At 45.3% G+C, this 13,445-nt stretch overlaps 1 protein-coding gene across 2 annotated transcripts in view; it reads left to right on the top strand.

Moving 5' to 3' along the window:
- Nucleotides 1-13,445, top strand: part of Batf2 (basic leucine zipper ATF-like transcription factor 2) — a 29,402-nt gene that overhangs the window by 2,008 nt on the left and 13,949 nt on the right. The gene's annotated exons all lie outside the window — the stretch shown is intronic.

Below are 13,445 nucleotides of genomic sequence, written 5' to 3'. Positions count from 1 at the left end.
GAAAAACCAAAAATAAATAAAGAAAGAAAGAAAGGAAGGAAGAAAGAAAAAGAGAGAAAAAAGAAAATTGCTAATCATTAAGCACTATTGAAGTGTATTGAAATATTGAAATATTTTTAGTCATTTTTAATGTCAACATTTATTTTTAAGGCAACCTTAGATAAATTTTCTGTTTGTTAGAACTATAACGCTATTTACAGCCATACCACCTGATGTCTGATCTCTTCTGAACTTGGAAGCTAACCAGGGTCAAGCTTGTTAGTACTTGAATGGGAGAACTGTAATACTCTATTAGCTTGTTATATATTGGGTATATACAACATGAGTAGTATTGTTTGTTTCTTGGCTCTTTTCAGGGGCCTGCCACCCAGCTCTCAAGTAAATCACACATCGAGGCTTATTCTTTTTTGTTTGTTTGTTTGTTTTTCAAGACATGGGTTTCTCTGTGAAGCTTTGCACCTTTCCTGGAACTAACTCTGTAGTCCAGGCTGGCCTCAAACTCACAGAAATCCGCCTGGCTCTGCCTCCCGAGTGCTGGGATTAAAGGCGTGCGCCACCACTGCCGCCCGGCGAGGCTTATTCTTAATTGTAAATGCTCAGTCTTAGCTTGGTTTGTTGCTAGCTAGCTTTTCTTAAATTAACCCATCTATCTTTGGCCTTGGGGCTTTTCCTGTTCTCTTACTTCTATAAATCTCACTCTGTGGCTTGCTTGGTAGCTGGGTGGCTGGCCCCTGATGTCCTTCTTTTCTGGCTACTATATCTCCCCTCCCAGATTTCTCCTTCTATATGTTCAGTCTGCCTGCCAGCCCCACCTATCCATTCTCCTGCCTTGCTATTGACCGTTCACTTCTTCATTAGCCCATCAGATGTTTTAGACAGGCAAAGTAACACAGCTTCACAGAATTAAACAAATGCATTATAAACAAAAGTAACACACCTTAAAATAATATTTTACAACATTTCCCCTTTTTGTCTAAATAAAAAGAAAGGTTTTTAACTTTAACATAGTATAACTACATACAACAAAGTTATCAAATAAGAATTAATTTACAGTATTCAGTTTATTTACATTGAGCAAATTCAGAGAAAGCATTCCACCATCCATCCATCTGAGTGACTCCAAAGTTTTAGACATAATTACTTTCTATCATAGCTAAGGAAAATTGCAACTGTAACTAGCTAGTCTTAACTCCATCAAAGACCCAGAAAGATGTCATATTATCTAACAACAGAGACATTTGACTGCCTGGACAGTCACCCAAAGTTCCTCTGCAACTTGGGACATCCATCTTCAGCCTACAGGTTCAGAATATCTGGCAAATGTTTCAGTAAAGCAGGAATTTTGAACTGTCCTGCCTTGTTTTGGCAAGTTCATCAGTCACTTTGCTGTGTGTTCTGCAGAATATTGAGCAGTTTCTTCTGTGAAGCAGGAACCCTGAAGGACCATCATGCCTTGTTTTGGCAAAATGCAGTGGTCACTTTCTGGGGGTCCTGCATGTTCAGTTTATATAACATACTGTCAGTCAGTCCAGGCAAGATCAGCTTCTTGCCCAAATGGCTAGCCTTGCCACATTGAAAGCAATCTCCATAAGGAGTTTCTTCGATGCCTATCATCTCTGACATAAATTCATGCTATCAGGAGCAGACATTTCTCATTGTCATGAAAAGCCCTAAGTTAACAAAACATTTAAAATGCTATATTCTGTAGATCTTTGAAAGGTTTGAAGACCATCTATCTAAAATATATCTCTATATGACCTGAAAAGCATACCTAACATATCTACAATTTTGATTGTTACAAATAACTAACCACTAACCTATGTTTCATGATTATCCTACATAGTTTATAATAATAGCTTTCAAAAACTAGAATGTTACCCCACATTTCCAAATGAACTGCATAGGCACAATACCTCAAACAAAAGTAGAAATATACATACAATATGTTGTAACAAAAATAACCTTAAATATTTACCAATATACAAAAATCCTTTAAATAAGAGTAGAAACATATATACAGTGTAATAAAAAACTTTAAATTTGTATCAATATTCTATATTCTCTTAAATGAGAACCAACATCCATAACCCACCAAATAACCAAAAGCCTCCCACACCCCTCTTAGGAATGTCGACATCATGTTCTCCAAATTGCTTCCTGCTGTCTGGACAAAGTATCTTTAGGGTCCCAGAGTGAAAATTTTGAGATAATGACCAAGTCCTGGAAAGACCAGCAGTAGCCTTTGCTGACAGATATCACGTGTCAAGTTTCAGGAGGTCTTGCCTGATCAAATCTGATCCATATTAACCCTGAAGGAATCCACAGCCTCTCATCTCCTGTGAGAACAAAACTCCAAAGCATTTTTGATTTCCATTTGACAAATATATTTTTTGACTTTTAAAAATTAAGGCATTCCTAAAGTATACAGGCTGATTTATTTCAACAGTGCCTCTTTCAATTCCAGGTCTCTTTGCAGCTGTCCTTTGCTTTTCAACAACCAAAAACTTCAAAATCAGCACAATAGCAAACAGGATCCAACTCCGTGTGTATTTCCCATCTCACATGACTTTTTTATTTTATATTACTTTTACTCTCTCTTTAAAGACTTTATTATTTTTAAACTATTCATTTCTTTCTATGACTATACCTTTTCTTTTCCTAAGCCTATGTACATTGTTAGACACACTGTAACCTATTTAGAGGTTTTTCTGCCGGGACCTCTATTATTGCATATCTTCCACCTTTTCTGACCTTATGAGCAAACCTTTAAACTGCTAACCTACACCTGGAACCTCTGAGAGGGACTTTCAGCTGGCTCTGCCCACTGCTTGGGTTGTGAAAAACGAGCATGGGCCGGGCAGTGGTGGCACACACCTTTAATCCCAGCACTCGGGAGGCAGAGGCAGGCAGATCTCTGTGAGTTCGAGGCCAGCCTGGTCTACAGAGTGAGTTTCAGGAAAGGCACAAAGCTACACAGAGAAATCCTGTCTCGAGAAAAAACAAAACAAAACAAAAAAACAAAAACTAAGCATGGAACTTGAGGCTGGTCAGAAGTTTGTCTGACCAGGAATTGCCTTCAACCCTCCTAGAGCTCTAGAAATGTGCTTGCACTGTGGCAGGTGTTTTTACTTAGTTTTTTGTTCCTACTTAACATACTAGCTGCTCAGGGGCTCATTAACTGGCAGAAACTATTTGGAACTCTTAAAGGAACCCTATCTCCCCCCCCCTTTTTTTTTTTAGCTTTCTTAGGCCCTGGGGATATTTGAGCACCATGTTGGTACGCCAAAATGTTGTTGTTTGTTTCTTGACTCCTTTAGGGGGTCCCAAATAAATCACACACAGAGGCTTATTCTTTTTTTTTTTTTTTTTTTTTTTTTTGGTTTTCCGAGACAGGATTTCTCTGTGTAGCTTTGCACCTTTCCTGGAACTCATTCTGTAGCCCAGGCTGGCCTCAAACTCACAGAGATCCACCTGCCTCTGCCTCCCGAGTGCTAGGATTAAAGGCGTGTGCCACCACCGCCCAGCCAGAGGCTTATTCTTTTTTTTTTGTTTTTTTTTTTTTGGTTTTTTCGAGACAGGGTTTCTCTGTGTAGTTTTGCGCCTTTCCTGGAACTCACTTGGTAGTCCAGGCTGGCCTCGAACTCACAGAGATCCTCCTGGCTCTGCCTCCCGAGTGCTGGGATTAAAGGCGTGCGCCACCACCGCCCGGCCAGAGGCTTATTCTTAATTATAAATGCTCAGCCTTAGCTTGGTTTGTTGCTAGCTAGCTTTTCTTAAATTAACCCATCTATCTTTGGCCTTGGGGCTTTTCCTGTCCTCTTACTTCTGTAAATCCTACTCTTAGTCCATGGCTTGCTGAGTAGCTGGGTGACTGGCCCCTGATGTCCTCCCCTTTCAGACTTCTCCTCCTATTTATTCTGTCTGCCTGCCAGCCCTGTCCATCCTTTCTCCTGCCTTGCTATTGGCCATTCAGCTCTTTATTAGACCATCAGGTGTTTTAGACAGGCAAAGTATCACAGCTTCACAAAGTTAAACAAATGCAACATAAATAAAGTAACACACCTTAAAATAATATTCTACAACACATGGGTACATGAAAAGAAGACACAGATGCCCTCTAAGGATGAAATTTTTAGCCTTTTCAGCTGCAGAGGGATCAGTCTCTCACAGACTGACTCACTGTCACTTAGCAAAGGGCTTTTATTGTTACCCAGTTCCCATCTTTAGCAAGTCAGTCTCCTACACCCAAACCTCTAAGTTCTCCAAAGGGACCATGCCAATGCAGATTCTCAATCAGGAGACCTATTGGTTTGCTAAGTCCTCCGCCAACCAAGTACTGCACAGGCTTTGCACTCTTAGGAAACGCTAGACAAGATTGACATGTTTCAAATGGAAGGTACTGGAGACAAAAGGTAGCAGTCAGAAAAGGCAGATCAAAGCCAGGTGCTAACCTCCACCGCCAGCCCCTCCAATCAAACCAGCTGCAGCTCTGCAGGAACTCTCCCTACATTAGCTTATTTAAAGGTACAGGGGCTGGGGACAGGCTTGCACAGTGGCGGTGTTCCTAGATCAAGGCCTTCTGTTCAGCCACCAGCATCACCGAAGTAAGTAAGGGAGTGTTGAGAAAGGAAGAAAACCTGATTTTCTCTCTTGTAAGGCATGAGATGCCCACAACAGTGGCACCAACCAGCACTTGGTGGCAGCATACTCAAATACAGGTTTTGTCCTGTTAAATAGAAAAGAACCGGAAGGTAGAATGTGTAATCTAAATATTGAAATGGTAACTGTGAACAGACTAGTTCTGTCCTGGCCTGCTTGAAGACTCCCACTCATCTCCGAGGGAGTCTCCAATGTCCTAGGGCAAACCCTGTCCAGGTGTTTGTCTCTGACTGTTCAGTGGGTGTGTGCACCATGCGGGACTCTGTCAGGTACTTCAGAAGACAGGTCAGAGCACCCAAACATCTTCATTACAGGTCTCGGCCCAGCTGCCTCATGTGGGCGGAACAAACATTGTCCCATCCCACTTGCAGGTGACAAAGGAGTGGTTACTCCCCGCAGTCAGTCACTGCCGGCACATGCCATCCTCAGGAGGCAGAGGCAGAGGCAGGAGGATTGACACCAGTTTGAGGCCAGCTTGAGCTACATAGTGAGTTCCAGCCTAGCTTGGGCTATAGAGTGAGACCCTGTCTCAAAACAAACAAAGCATACTGGGTATGGTGACCCACACCTTTAGGCTCAGCACTTGAGAGGCGGTCAGGAAGATCTCTGTGAGTTCAAGGTCAGTCCAGTCTACACAGGGAGTTCCAGGACAGCCAAGGCTACATAGACTCTGTCTTTAAAAAGAAAAAACCATCAGGGTGGTGGCTGTGCATTCCTTTAATCTTGGCATTCTTGAGTTGGAGACCAGCCTGGTCTACAGAGTGAGTTACAGGAGAGCCATGGCTACCCAGAGAAACCCTGTCTTGAAAACCAAAACAACAACAACAAAAAAAAAAAAAAAAAAAGAGAGAGAGAAAGAAAAACCATAAACCCCAAACCCCAAACAGAGAATGCTATTAAAGAAAGAAGCAAATGACAACAGCATCTCCCCCAAATGAAGTTGTCACAGTGTCTCAGTTGGCATATGATTCCTGAGGGCCAGCTGATGACTGAGAGCAGGAATGGCTGTGTGTTTCCAGGTGTCCATCCTCGCTGGGCTTCACTTGGCTGAGAAACAGGCCAGTCTTGTCTCCACCCACACAGCCTTTGTTCACCTGGAAAGCAGGGCAGCTCCTGGCTGCTTCCTCTGCCCTTGTTTCTTTGAGACAGGATCTTGCATGTAGCCTAGGCTGTCCTTGACCTTATGGCCTTCAATCCTCTGGCCACAGCCTCCTGAGTGTCAGGATTGCAGGGGTGCCCACCATGCCTGGCTCCACAAGGTGTAGCTGAAGTTTTTCTAGTCCTGCCCAGCTCCCACGGCCCTGCGACCACTTGGACCCAAGTAAACACACACAGGCTTATATTAATTAAAACTGCTTGGCCATTAGCTCAGGCTAACTCTTGACTAGCTCTTACACTTAAATTAACCCATAATTCTTATTTATGTTTAGCCATGTGGCTTGGTGCCTTTTCTCAGTTCTGCCTTCACATCTTGCTTCCTCTGTGTCTGTCTAGCGACTACTGACTCAGCATTCCTCTTCCCAGAATTCTCCTCTCTGCTTTTCCTGCCTATACTCTACTTCCTGCCTGGCTACTGGCCAATCAGCGTTTTGTTTATCAACCAAATCAGAGCAACACACATTCACAGCATACAGAAAGACATCCCCAGTAACAGGGTTCTTTTAACTTTGGCAGTTTGTATCTCCAGAACTTAAGCATGTCTGCTAGAGCTTGAATGTTTGGTCCCTTGGATCAGTCCTGATCTACTGCTCCCCTCCACATTGATCCCACCTGGGCCCGGAGTACACTACCCTCCTTTGCTGCTGGCCACCCAATGCCTCCCCTTTCTTTCTTTGCTCAAATGTCCAGTGTCTAAAACTATATGTTCTTGTGCAGATATTGGCTGGGACTTTAGCTCAGTGATAGAGTTCTTACCTGGCATGTACAGGGCCCAGGGGTAAGTTCCAGCACTACAAGCAATCAAGCAATTAGTCTAGCAATATCTTAATTAAAATAGTTGGGAATGGTGATATAAACCTGTAATCCTAGTAGTTGGGAAATGCAGGCAGGAGAATCAAGAGTTCAAGGTCAATTGAGTTACGGGACAGTCAGGGCTACACGGAAGAACCCCATCTAGAACAAACAAAATAAATAAGTTCAAGGTCATTGTCAACTGCCTGGCAAAGTTGGAAGAGACAGGCCAGTTTAGGCTGCAGGAGAACCAGACTCATCCAAAAACAGTAAGAACAATAAGCCCAACAAGACTCCATTAAAAATTATTTTAGTTGGATGTGGTGGTACATACCTCTAATCCCAACATTCGGGAGGCAGAGGCAGGCAGATCTCTGTGAATCTGAGAGCAGCCTGGTCTACAGAGAGATTTCCAGGACAGTAAGAGCCACATAATGAGACCTTGCTCAAAAAACAAAAAAACAAACAAACAAACAAAAAAATTTTTTAAATTACTCTTTATTTTATGTGTATGTTTTATTTTGTTTTGTTTTGTTGTTGTTGTTGTTTGCCTTTTTGTATGTCTGTGCACCGTGAGCATACCTGGTACCTATGTAAGTCAGAAGAGGGTGTTGAGTCCTCTGGAGCAGGAGTTATAGGCAGTTGTGAGCTGCCCTACGTGGGTGTTAGAAACTAAACTCAGGTCCTCTGGAAGTGCCCCAAGTGCTTTTAACTGCTGAGGCATCGCTCCAGCCCCAATGATTTTGTTATTGTTTTGTTTGTTTGTTTATTTTGTTTTTTCAAGACAGGGTTTCTTTGTGTGGCCCTGATTGTCCTAGAACTAGCCCTGTGGACCAGGCTGGCCCCGGACTCATAGAGATCCGCCTGCCTCTGCCTCTCAAGTTCTGGAATTAAAGGCGTATGCCACCACCGTCCAGCCTGTTTTGTTTTTTTAAGACAGAGTTTCATGTTGCCCAGTCCGTCTTCAAATTCCTATGTAGCCAAGCATGACCTTGAATTTTTCTTAAACAGGTGTTTCCAGTGGCCTAGAACAGGACCTGCCATGTAGTAGATGTTCAGAGTGTTTGCTGAGTAATAAGGATAAGGACGGAAGGTTTGTGTACTAGTGATGAGAACAGGAGATAACAATGAGACAGGGAGAGCTGGGTCAGTGCAGAGCAAGATGAGCATGTGGGGGCTGGGGACAGCTCAGTGCCTGCAGTGCAAGCCTGAGGACTGGATCGGATGGATTCCCACGAGCCACAGCCAAAACCAAAAGCAAACATAAAACCCCACAGAGCCTGGTGCCACCCATCCAGAGGCCTACTGCTCATCTAGCTAAGCCTAATGGATGAAGTCCAGACTCAGTGAGAGACCTGTCCTAAAAATCCAGGTCAAGAGGCTGGAGAGATGGCTCAGTTGTGAGGAGTGTTTACTGCACCTGCAGTACACCTGAGCTTGGTTCCCAGCACCCAGGCTGGGTGGCTCACCACCACCTGAAACTCCAGCTCTAGGAGATCAGACCCCCCTCAGGCCTCCACAAGCACCTGCACATCCAGGGCACATGCACACACAATGGGGAAGCGGGAGAGAGGGCAGAGAGACAGATGAAAAATCCAACAAGGTAGAGAGGACTAAGAAAGACATGGAGGTTGCCCTCTGACCTCCACATATATGCACATACAGGAACATGTACACACACACACACACACACACACACACACACACACACACACACACACATGTGCTGAGACTGGCAGAACCTGAGTCTCCTTGGTTTTGCCATTTTGACTTTTACTGTCCTCTCCTCTTACTGAGCCTCAGTTTCCTCCAGTTAGAAAGCCAGGAGGCTGGATAGACAAGTTTTAGAGTGCTCTGGTTGTGGTCACCTGTCCACTTGCCTAGCTCAGGTGGTCCCAGGTCCATCCCTCCCCTCTTGGCACCATCCAAGGTGCTGAGTTGGCCAAAGGCAGTCTCTTGTGTTGGGGCCTGTGAGGTGCTGGCCTCTCGGGAATGGGCAGGCTTCACTCTGCTCCAGCCCAGCCGGGTCTCTGGTATTTGCTCCTTGACCCTTGCTGGCTGCTCCCAAAGGACAAGGGGACTCACCCTTCCTGAGCTCACTAGTGACGACTGTCCATATGTAGCTTCAGTCATGATGATAGCGCTGACAAAGAGAGGGCTTTTCATTTTATAGACAAGGAAACCGAGGCCCAGAAAAACCAGGCCTTGGCCAAGGTCACAAAGGTAACCAGCTTTGGGAGAATCTAGGAGCTGGGGTCCCAGCCACCGCCTCCTCAGCCCTATTGTTTACTGTTTATACTTCCTGCTCTTCTCCAGGAGTTCAGTGAGCTTCCTGGAAAGGCATGCAGCTTAAGGAAAGCGGAGCAAAGCACAGGCAATACTTCCCAGACTGCGGAGGCTCCACAGAGAGCTGAGCGCTGGGATGTATCATCGCCCACTTCCTGTCAGTGGCACAGCCCACCACCAGGAAAGGACTGATGACTGTGGTGATGTCATAGAATTCCAGGTGCAGTCACCTGCCCCTTGGGAGACCTTTTCATTAGCTGTGCTGGAACTGAAAGCGGTCCTTCCTGGGCTATGTCCCCCAAGAGTCACTTCCCCAGTCCCTGCCTAGCAATCGGCTGCCTAGAACGGTTCCCTTGGGCAAGCCTTTGCTTTCCTGTGTGTAGGTGGCTCTCAGGACCTCGCTTCCCAGTTCTAGCTGCTGGGAAGGAATGCAAAGAGATGAGCAGGGATAAAAGACCCTGCAGGAGCAGGTGGCCCATGCCTTCCAGCACTTGGGAGGAAGGTCAAGAATTCAAAGGCTTGGGCTGGAAAGATAGTTCAGTAGTTGAGAGCACTGGCTGCGCCTCCAGAGGACTTGGGTTCAATTCCCAGCACCCATATGGTGGCTCACAACCATCTGTAATTCTAGTTCCTTCTTGGGCCCCAGACATGCAAGGGTACACATACTTATCTGCAGGCAAAACAGGCATTAGAAGAATTCAAGGTCATCTTTAGCTGCATAGGGAATTTGAGGTCACCCTGGGGGTATATAAGGCCCAATTTCAGACAACAAAGAAAGTCTGTCCCTCCCTGGCAAGGTGACTTGGGAGAGGAGAGGACAACCTAGACTTTTAGACTTTTCGTGTTGGATTGATCTGAGCCCAGGAGGCACTCTTCCATGTGCCCTTCTTCTGACAGCAGCATCTTAATGGCCTTGGGAGTTGCTCCTGCCTCACTCCTAGTCCCTTAGGTTCAGATAAGGTTGACCCCACTACCTGCCACCAAGTGAGCCTGGGACCCTGGCTTTGCCCAGCTCATGGGTATTAGGAATACACAGGAGACTTGAATCAGACCAGGAGTGAAAAGCCTGGAGATATTTGTCATGCCTACTGAGAAAGATTGGGGGACTTCCCCTTCCTGGGGCCACTAAGTTGCTGCCCCTTGTGGGCAGCCTGCTAAGGAGGCCCTGCGTGAGAAATGCAGCCAGGCACCAAGTGGGCTTGAGGGTCTTTTCATTAAATATGTATATCCTCTCTGTTCTTGTACCCTGGAAAAATGGGCGGGGGGAAAAGTTGGGGGATCTAGGAACTTGTGACTATCTTCCCAAGGCAGGCTGGAAAGAAAATTCTTAGAGGGAAGGGAAAGGTGACTGTACCCTGGACTCTGGGTGAAGCTTCATTGCCAACTGAGAAACTCAAACAATGTAAACATTTGCTGTGGGGCTGGAGAGATGGCTCAGCACTCAAGAGCAATTACTGCGCTTGCAGAGGACAGGTTGATTCCCAGCACCCACAGAAGGTGACTCACAACTGCCTGTGACTCCAGCTCATCTGGCTTTTGAGGACACCCATGCACACACATATGGTACATATAAAATCATGCCAGTACACATACAGACAAATCTCTAAATAAAATCTTGTTAAAACATTTATTTATTGTGTATATGAATATTTGCAGGTGAGTGTGTTGTGGAGTATTTATTTACACTGTAAAGATGTGTCTCTGGGGCTGGAGAGATGGCTTAGAGGTTAAGAGCACTGACTGCTCTTCCAGAGGTCCTGAGTTCAATTCCCAGCACCCACATGGTGGCTCACAACCATCTGTAATGTGATCTGGCACCTTCTTCTGTATACATAATAAATAAACAAATCTTTAAAAAAAAAAGATGTGTCTCTGCCTAAGGCACCTTCTGATTGGTTTAATAAAGAGCTAAATGGCCAATAGCTAAGCAGGAGAGAATAGGCGGGACTTCCAGGGAGAGAGAGGATTCTGGGAAAGGAGTAGACTCCAGCAAGACTCAGAACAGGTTGAACATACAGTACAGAGGAGAGGTAACCGAGCCACATGGCAGAACATAGGTTAATAGAAGCAGGTTCATTTGAGTTATCAGAGCTAGTTGGGGACAAGCCTAAGCTAAGGCCGAGCTTTCATAATTAATAAGAGGTCTCTGTCCTTATTTGTGGGCTAGCAGTCCAAGAAAGCCTGACAAGAAAGTCAAACTACAGGGGTGTGCATGCCAGGGCACATTCCGCAGGTGGAGGTCAGAGAACAACTTTGTGGAACTGGTTCTCTCTTTCTACCATGTAGGTCCTGGGGATTGAACTCAGGTCATCAGGCTTGGCAGCAAGCCCCCTTTACCCTCTGAGCCATCTCACCAGCTGTAAATTGTAGGCTGACTTTTTTTGGTCGGGACCATTGGCTCCCCAATAATGACAGATTTATTATTAATTATGAAAGCTTGGCCAATAGCTTAGACTTTTTTTTTAGCTAACTCTTATAACTTAACCATTTCTATTCATCTGTGCGCTGCCCTGAGGCTCGTTTACCTCATCTATGTACTGTCCATCCTGCTTTCCTGCTTCCTCCTCGACTCTCTCTCGTCTCCGCCCTTCTTCCCAGGGTCCTCTGTGCCTGGAAATCCTGCCTAGCTATTGGCCATTCATAGCTTTTTATTCAACCAATCACAGTGACATATCTTTACACAGTGTAATTAAATATCTCACAATAGTAAATTATCTTTAGTAAACCTCAACTCTGCTTCATAATGGCTAGTCATGAAACTTTTTCTGTTTTGAAACCAATGGCCTGGTTTTACCTGAGTAGAGGTCCCTAAAAGATTAAAGGAACTTATCAGGCTTCAGAGGCAGTGGCATGGAGCTGTGTCTCTATCCCTGTTACCACTGATCCTCCTGCCTCAGCATCGAGAGTTATGGGATTATAGGTGTGAGTCACCACTCTTGGCTATTGATGTTGGTGGTGCTGGCAAAGAAGGTAATCCAAGCTGGCACGACATGAACAAAAACAATTAGATGTCCACTGAGTCCCTCCATTAAAAGTCCAACATGCTCCTTTGTGAGCATCGTGAGGTGACCTGCAAAAATGATTCACTGTTCTTTTGACGAGAAGACCTACAAAATTTATAAATCAAGAGGGTCAGCCATCATTCCCCAGGGACTACACAGGTAAGCATAGTGCTCACCCCTCACCAAGAACATTCTTTGCAACAGATGGAGAACACATCAATTGTTTATTCAATACCAAGAGGTCAACTCTGAAATCATTTACATGCAAGTAACATTATACAGAATCAGCAAGTTAAGTGTGTGTAACAACAATTAAGGAAAAGACTGTAAATCTGAAAGAAAGCAAGGGGGATACATGAAAATGTTTGGAGGGAGGTGAGGGGAGAGAGAAATGATGTAATTATAATCTCAAAAAAAATGGGTTTGGGGATTTAGCTCAGTGGTAGAGTGCTTGCCTAGCAAGCACAAGGCCCTGGGTTTGGTCCTCAGCTCCGAATTAAAAAAGAAAAAAAAAGAAAAGAAAAAAAAAGTTATATTAAAAAAGAGAGCCAAGAGGCCCACCTGCCTCTTTTCATAGGTGGGTGGGTGCCACTATGATGAGCAATTATGTAGTAGAGAGATTGGGGAGAAAGAGAAGCAGAGTGGTTTGTGTGCTGTGGAGGGAGGCAGAACTGGTGAGGAACAGTCTGATGATGTGAGAGGCCTTTGCTGTCACCTGAGGGCCATGTCTGGGCCTGTGGTCCTACTGAAGCCAGGATCTGTGTTGATGTCTGTGGTCTGGGCTGCAGCCTGAAACCATGTTGATGTCTAAGCTGGCCCCACACCCTCACCAGCTGCCGCTGACCCACCCCAACATCTACCCCATCTGTGAGCTGCCAGACTGTGTGACGGATCTGGTCCTGTGGAACCACAGCCACAGGATCTCCATGACAGGGGCAACAGCAGGATATCGAAGGGGAGTCTCGGTGAGGGTCCAGGATTGATGGTGTGCCAGTGACCTTGAACCAGACCAATGACTCATTGCAGTGAACATTTGCAAGTAAAGCTGTTTGGGCAAAAGGGTTCAGGGCTTGACACACCGCAGCTTCGTGATGGAGAGGCAGGAAAGACAGAAGAGCAGAGTGGTGCATGCCCAGTGGAGCTGCGGCAGCCATGACAGTATGAGAGAAGGCTGCAGTGGAGAGAGGAGCAGGTAGTTGTCCAGAGGCGTTGGTGAGATGGCTTAATTTTGTTTTTCTTTTGGTTTTTCGAGACAAGGTTTCTCTGTGTAGCTTTCTCTGTATAGCTTTGCGCCTTTCCTGGATCTCACTCTGTAGACCAGGCTGGCCTCGAACTCACAGAGATCCACCTGGCTCTGCCTCCCGAGTGCTGGGATTAAAGGCATGCACCACCACCGCCTAGTGAGAAACTCTGTCTTGAAAAACAAAACAAACAAAAACATTTTTTACTTTTTTATTGTTGTTGGTGGTGGAGGGTTACAAGGGTGAAAGAACTAGAGGATGAGTGGGATTGAGGTGCATGATAGGAAATTCCTAAAGAATCAATAAA

The sequence above is a fragment of the Peromyscus californicus genome, unplaced genomic scaffold, assembly GCF_007827085.1.
Source record: "Peromyscus californicus insignis strain IS unplaced genomic scaffold, ASM782708v3 Scaffold_4__1_contigs__length_199733344, whole genome shotgun sequence".
In the NCBI taxonomy this organism is placed as follows: Eukaryota; Metazoa; Chordata; class Mammalia; order Rodentia; family Cricetidae; genus Peromyscus; species Peromyscus californicus.
The sequence above is the reverse complement of the archived record's forward strand: the minus strand, read 5'-3'. Positions and strand labels throughout refer to the sequence as shown.